The sequence below is a fragment of the Carcharodon carcharias genome, chromosome 13 (assembly GCF_017639515.1).
Source record: "Carcharodon carcharias isolate sCarCar2 chromosome 13, sCarCar2.pri, whole genome shotgun sequence".
In the NCBI taxonomy this organism is placed as follows: domain Eukaryota; kingdom Metazoa; phylum Chordata; class Chondrichthyes; order Lamniformes; family Lamnidae; genus Carcharodon; species Carcharodon carcharias.
The window spans coordinates 110,922,793-110,930,284 of record NC_054479.1 but is presented as its reverse complement, the minus strand read 5'-3'; the positions used below and the strand labels follow the sequence as shown (position 1 = coordinate 110,930,284).

The 7,492-nt window shown below is 48.9% G+C and overlaps 1 non-coding gene across 1 annotated transcript; it reads left to right on the top strand.

Annotated features, from left to right (window-relative positions):
- The first annotated feature begins 6,038 nt into the window (after positions 1-6,038).
- LOC121286560 lies at positions 6,039-6,145 on the top strand. The gene has a single exon (XR_005944985.1). It is a non-coding gene; the product is annotated as a U6 spliceosomal RNA (small nuclear RNA).
- The last annotated feature ends 1,347 nt before the right edge of the window (positions 6,146-7,492 follow it).

Sequence of the window (7,492 nt, the reverse complement as noted above, 5' to 3'; positions counted from 1 at the left end):
CCGTTCCCAGCACGTGAGCCAGAGCTTTGAAAGGAAGCATTTGGCCCTTCCCCAGTGGAATACAACCACTCCCCCACCACAGTCCCTCCCATTCCTGATCACGGACCTCCGCCTAAACCTCTCCCACCCCAATATTCTCTCTCTCTACCCCAAATCCCAATTATGACAGCTTTTCTTCCCTCTGATTGCCAGAGACAGCCTCCCTGGCCTCCTGTTGTTAGTTGCCCTCGGGGTTGGTGTCTAGACTGTCAACTTGGCCGTATGTTGGGCAGGAAATGGAGGTTCCGCCGAATCTCTGTGTTCCCAGCCTTGACATGGCCTTCAGCTGTTTGCAGCCTCCTTCACATCCACCCCATAAATATGGAGGCCACTATTTCATTACACAGATACAATTACACTCACCCGCATCAATCTGCTTATTACATTTGAATTTAACTAGCAGCTAAAAGAACTGAGAATTACATTTTAAATTTCACTGCTTGTACCTTAACCTCGGTTCATGATTTAGAAAGCAAGAGAATTTCTGAAGCACTTATAGGATTGTAGCAACAAATGACAGATTCTCCAGCAATGTAGTTGTTAGTCTGCAGCATTGTGTGATTATCTCATGTTACCAAGTTCACAGTGGCACATAAGTGGTGTACTAAATTGGCAAAAAAAGCTAAAGAAATATATTGTGATGCAAGAAAGTGAGTTATCATCCAGTAGAGGCTTCTAGCTTTTGTTATATCTACAGCACTGAGACCATCCTAATTGAAACAACCAATGTTGTGTGACTGTGATCTTGGTGCATAGTTCCACCTGCTCCTTGACCTCTACACAATTTTGATGTAGGCATCCATACCATCTTCCTTGATTACCTCTCAAACTGATCCATTTTCATGATCATGCCCTCTCTTAGTTTCATTCCGAGCTAACCCAATATTGCTAACACACCTTCTACTATGGCTTCTCCTATTGTTCTATCCACATGTATAGTCTGGTGTATCCTGAGGTTTCAATCTTGGCTCACTCCTATATGTTGCCTCTTGATGACATGTACTAGGCACTAGCTGCCACAACACCTGGTTTAATTAGTATAATATAAAAATATATTAAATACAGATGTTCTAGTCCAACATTATACTCTGCATGAGCCAGAATTTTATCGATTAAAAATTGACCGGACCGATGTCATTTTATTCACCATCACAGCTCCGATCCCATCCCTATCATGGGGCAGAACGGAATATAAAATGATGTGTGATGATGTCAGGCGTGTGTCCCAACATTACCGCGCACTGTTGCAATACTTCATTAGACAGGCATGCGATGAGGACGGAGGCGCACCCACCATTAATTAACAGGCCAGTTAAGGCCCTTGAGGCACCAATTGTGTGCGATTTAATGTAGCCTGTGCGATTTTCAGAACAGCACACTGGCGCAATGGGCAGGCGGGATAAAAGGGGTGAGTGGGCTCGCTAATGTGATTTGTTTGTACTTTAGTTTGTAACTCGCTGCTGCTTGCTTGTGTGAACAGGGCATCTTCATTTCGCTTCAGAGCTGCTTTGACAGAAATAACAGGCTTCAGTTCAGGACTCCTGAGGAGTCATACCGCTTGGGGCCTTCCAGGTATCAGACAGCCTTCCCTTACCCTGGGAATGGGGATTGTGGTCTTCGCTGGAGGCACCTCCTCTGAGGAGGAAGAGTGGGTCAGAAGGGGGAGGAGGCCAGGTGTCCCTGTTCAGCCTCCAGGGGAGTGACCTGTGGGAGTATAGGCGCAGGAACAAGGGGCGCAGTGCCAACAGGAAGTCCAAGGCAAGAGGAGCCGCAGAATACACCACTATCGCCAGGGGCACAGGCAGCGATGCAGCTACCTCAATATGTCCGAGGTGCAATGCCGAAGGAGGCTCTGCCTCTCAAGGGAGATAGTGACCTCCATCTGTCGGATAATCGGCCCTGAGATCAGCTCCAACAGTGTGGGTGGACACCCTATGCCAGTGGCGCTGAAGGTCACAGTGGCCCGCAACTTCTACGCCTCCGGCTTTTTCCAGAGGTCGGTGGGTGATCTTTGTGGAGTCTCCCAATCAGCTCACCACAGTTGTGTCAAGCTGGGGACAGGCGTGCATTGACTTTCATTCATTACCGCACGGACAAGGCCAACCAGGCAGAGCAAGCCAGAGGCTTTACAGCGATTGCTGGGTTCCCCCACATCCAGGGTGCAATAGACTGCACACATGTGGCCATCAAGGCACCAGCAGGTGAGCCCGGTGCCTTTGTCATCAGGAAGGGCTTTCACTCCATGAACGTGCAGATAGTGTGTGATCACAAGATGCAGATTCTACAAGTCTGTGCAAGGTACCCAGACAGCTCCCACGACGTTTACATCCTGAGACACTCCCAGGTGCCGAGGCTCAGTGCTCCAGCCCGACTGGATGGATGGCTGCTGGGTGACAAGGGCTATCCCTTCAAAAGCTTATGAAGTCTCGCTGCCATCCAAAAACGGAGGCCAAGCAGCGGTACAATCGGAGCCATGCCTCCACAAGGGCTGTGGTAGAGAGAAACATAGGTCTTCTCAAGATGCGCTTCCGTTGCCTGGACTGTTCAGAGGGCACACTCCAGTACCCCCAGATCGTGTGTCACTGATCGTGGTTGTATGATCTCCACAATTTGGCACTGGAAAGGGGGGAAGCAGTGGAGAAAGAAGATGTTGACGCAGCTGCTGTGGCAGCAGACAATGAGTCCAGTAGTGAGTCTGAGGATGAGCATGGTCAGGAGAACAGTTAAGGGATAGACACTGAGCTGAGAAACCTCCAGGGAGGCAGGGACACCCGGGAGGCTTTGATCCAATGCTCCTTCAGCTAGCCTAACAAATAAGAACCACCACCACATGCCAGGGCTGCAGTCTCCATACTCGATAGCTGACAGGAACATTTGCTTGGTGAACAACATGCACTTTGTGCCATTTCAATGAAGTTCAATGACAAACAAATCACTCATAACATCATGAGTTATCCTGCACCTGCAGAACTAATGAAGCACCCAGAGGCTTGTTGAATACAAACACATTTAATGGTATGGTGCCTGGCATACATAAAACAAATTAATTAGAAAAATATTCTCCATCACTTCATAATAATAATTAATGTAAAAGTGGGGGAAAAAATATCACCAGTGATAAGACCGTGTTGTGCTTAAGGTGTTCTAAGTTTTCGTTTGCGGGTGCTACGTCTAGGTGCTCCCCCCTCGCTGGTACCGGCATTGGAGACAGCCTGCTCACTCTGCTGTCCTGTTGGCCTTGATGACCGTGGTGGGCGTGCTCTGGCCCGTGGAGCCTGTGCTGGCCCCGCCTGGGAGGGAATGGCCAGTTCCACAGCTGGCCTCTGCCCTGTCACCGCAGCCTCATCGGATGCCACAGTCACTGGCAGAGGGGTGGAGGAGCTGCTGCCATCATCCGGAGTGCCCTGAGAGGAGTCCACAGGGACAACAGGTAGCTTGTGCGCCAATGTCAGGTTTCTTTGGAACTCCCTGCTCACCATTGATGGCCGGACACCTAGTTGGGATACTGGGAGCCCAATCCACCTCTCACACTGACACAGACTACCTGAGGTTATTGCCAATGTGAGGGCTTGCAGGTCCGAGCACATCCCCAGGAAGTCCTGATTCAGCTCCTGGAGGAGCCTCTCCATGAGAGTCGCCACTCTCTCCATGGAGGAGGCAGTGCACTCAGCCATGAGGGTCATTGCATTGCTCATGCTCCGCATGGACTGCTCCACAACGGAGACCATGGCACGCATTCCCACATGTAGCTCAGCCAGATCCTCCCGCACACTGTGCTGGACTTCCAGCATCTGCTGCCTCATGGATGACTTCAGAGGCTCATCATCAGCCACCGACTGAGCATGTTCCTGGTTCCCAGCAGTCCTCTGCCTACGTCTGCACCTCAACTGAGTGTGAAGTGCCCTCACCACTGTGCACCGAGATACTATCCGCTGATCTAATGTCCACCGAGGTGCTGGTATCTGCGCTGGTGCCTGCCTGGCTGAGAGAGTGTGACGCTGGTGCAATTCTATGGTCGTTGTCCTCTGGGGTGACCAGTGGGCCTTCAGGCTCCTCACCCCGACGGGCTTCTGGTGAGCCTGAAAGAAGGTCAAGGACATGTCATTAATTGAAGTCATTACACTGTTACTGCAGGTGTACCCAGATCAGGATGCCCTCGTCTTTCCATTATTAACGGGGATTCCATGTTCAAGGCTCACATCAATATAAAGACAACAGGGGAATGCTTGCTATTACAGACATTCTGACCTCAGTGCACTTCACTCTTACCTCCCTGTGGCACCCCAACCTCACCATGGCCGGTTGACCTAGACGCATGGCGCCTCCCCAGCTCCAGGGCCTCCTGCTTGTATCTACTCAAGATTAGAAGGTGGGGCACTCCTCCACCAGTCTGCAACCTCTCTGCAATATTATGAGATGTCTTCTCCTGAATGGACAGAGGAGCAGTTATTAGCCCACCCTGTACCTGAATTGCCATTGCAGCCTGGCCAACCGCACCTAAAAAATACCTCACAGGGCTCAGCCGATTTGTGACCCTGGAGTCGTAAGACACTCATTCCAGGCAGCCAGGGCTCACCCCCTTGCCCAGATGCTGCCTCATTGACAGTCGCCACTCATTCTAAGAACTCTGAGGTCTAGGGGGTTGTGGGGGGGAGGGGTGCTCCTTGTGCTAAGTGACACATACCAATATGGTACTCACCCTTCCTGTTCGCAGGAGATCAGTGCCTATGGCACTGCACCCACGTGCACCTCACCACATCATGGAAGCTGACCCTAGATGTCACCTCCTTCCAGGCAAGTTTGGTGATATGGGGGTGGCCTCTGCCTCCCATCCCTGGGGACGAGTATATCTCCACGTGCTGCCACGTCCTCCAGGAGGGCAGCGGGATGCTCGTTGGAAAAACATGGGGCCGACTGTCCCTCAGGCCTGCCCTCCCACCTGCCACATTCAGCTCTGATGTTCTCCATACGAGGTTCCTCTGAGTCACTAGCAGCCTTCGCATGGCTGCCGCTGCCACTTTTGATTCGGCCGCCGGGTTGCCATTGGACCCGGCGGACATTGAGCTACCGCCCCCACCTGCCCCTTCGCACTGATACCACTGTCGTGTATTATGCTGGGCAGGCCTTCATTGGCCCGCCCGTGTAAAATGGCGGTGCGGAGACGATCGCGGGCGGCGGTCGGGTTCCCAACCTTCCCCACGCACTCCCGTCGAGCCCACCGGCCCGACGAATGTAAAATTCTGGCCATGGATTCCCATTAACCTCTTCCCTAATCTGACTGATTAATGGAAGTTAAATCATTGTGTCACCTGCAGCAAAAACTATTCAATTTAAAGGCAAGTTGCACATGGCCAAATGCTTTTGATTCACATATTTTATGGAGAAGGGGAACAAAACTAACATTCTCCATTAGCAGTGTTGGTTTCCATGGGCCATAATTCTCTGCCAAAGCAATGATGAAGCTAATGGTGCTTACTGTTATTTATGCACAAATGGTACAGCAACTTTGGGCAAGGGGTAGATGCACAATTCAAGCAAAAATTCTAACAGCTGCCGTTGGAATTTCACCTTCTGTCATCATCTCTCTGTCTCACCATTAAAATGTATTGAATGGTGCAGTAAATGCAGACTAAACTCACCACAGAAAGTTAAGATTTGTCTACTTCAATCTATATATCCTTTTAATAATCTGATAATTGGTAATTACTATTAGTCAACCACTCTGGCAATGAAAATTCACTATTATATATGGAGTCTCATTCCATCAGGTTTTACTAGTTGTTGGAGAATTTAAAACTACCTTATTTTTATTTTTAAAATATAATTTTTCCCTTTCTTTCTCCTTTTCTCTCTTTTTTTCAAAACAGACTCACTCGTTTATTTAGAATATTAAATTCCATCCCAGTTAAACGGTCTATTAACATCAGCTGAAACAAACTTGATTCAGCCTGGATGTGATTAACAGCAGGATCCAATCCCTGCAGTCACAGGTGAAGCTGGTGCTCGCTTCGGCAGCACATAAAATAAAATTGGAACGATACAGAGAAGATTAGCATGGCCCCTGCGCAAGGATGACACGCAAATTTGTGAAGCGTTCCATAGGTGAAGCTGATGCCCTTTTTGTACTTGATCTGACACTGAATTCTCCCACACTCAGTTCAACTTCTTTCTCGGTCCTCCCTCAGCTTATTTCTCAATCTCTCAACCTGATTGGTTAGGGAGATGCATGGTTGTTTGCCCCTCACTCAGGTCCCAGGTATCTTGTTTCCCCTCACTGCATTCCATTGTTATCAGCTCACACTTTTCTTTTCAAAAGAAATCCTAAAATGTGCACAGGTGAATCTAACTAATGACAATTGCCCTGCCACAGCAAACTGTGTCCCCAAAACTGTCAAAAAACAGCCAAAGCGAATCTGTTGTCCTGTGGTTATGCAGCTTTTAATACAAGTCAGTATTTTTACACGTGAATTTGGCTTGTGCTTAAAATATGTGCAACATTCACAATCTTCTTCATATCGTGTCCACGGACAGTCTATACATGGCCCAGCCAGAACTGGACACATTTTTGCACCTTGTTGTTGAATTTGGCAAGATCTGCAATAGTGCAGGGTTCCTCTAGCGATAGGCATTGCAGGAGATGTTGCATAGTCTGTGGCTCAATTCCACATTCACAAGTTGTTGGTCTGGTTGTATATCCCCATTTGCTTAGTGACACCTTTGAACAACTTACACCAGTCCTAAGTCTGTTAAGGCACTTCCAGGTTGCCCAGTTGCAATTAGCTCTTGGGGGAAGGCTTCCATCCGGTAGAATTTCCTTCGCTGGGGGTTGTTCGAGACTGGCGAGCCGGTCTTTCTACAAGGCGATGCGGGCTTCAGATGGGGTTGATTTTAATGGAACAACGCTGTTCATGGAAGCTCTTCCTTGACTTTAGGTGGCTGGGTGTAGGTGTATGACCATGTAGAGGGTGCCTCTCATCTGATATTTGACTGAATCGCTCTTTCTTGCTGGCTACCGTTCTTCTTATATCAGGTGAGGCGATACCTGCCAGGATATATAGGCTGTTGGTGTTTGTTGATTTTAAACAACCTGTGATAAATTGGCAGCTTGCATTCAGAAAGGCATCCATCTTCTTAGCATGAATAGCTCTTTCCCATGCAGGGCAGGCATATTCGGCAGTGGAATAGCAAAGAGCAAGTGCACTGGTTCGCAATGTTTTCGAGCTTGCTCCCCATTTTGTGTTAGTGAGCTTATTCAGGATGTTGTTCCATGTGCTCACTTTTGCCTTTGTCTTTTCAATGTGGTTCTTGAAGGTGAGGCATCTGTCAAGGATGACTCCTAGGTAGATAGGGTGCTCGCAATGCGTCAGTGTTGCTCCACACCAGGTTACTTTAAGCTGGCGTTTGGCTTCACGGTTCCTAAGGTGGAATGCACAAACTTGTGTCTTTGATGGGT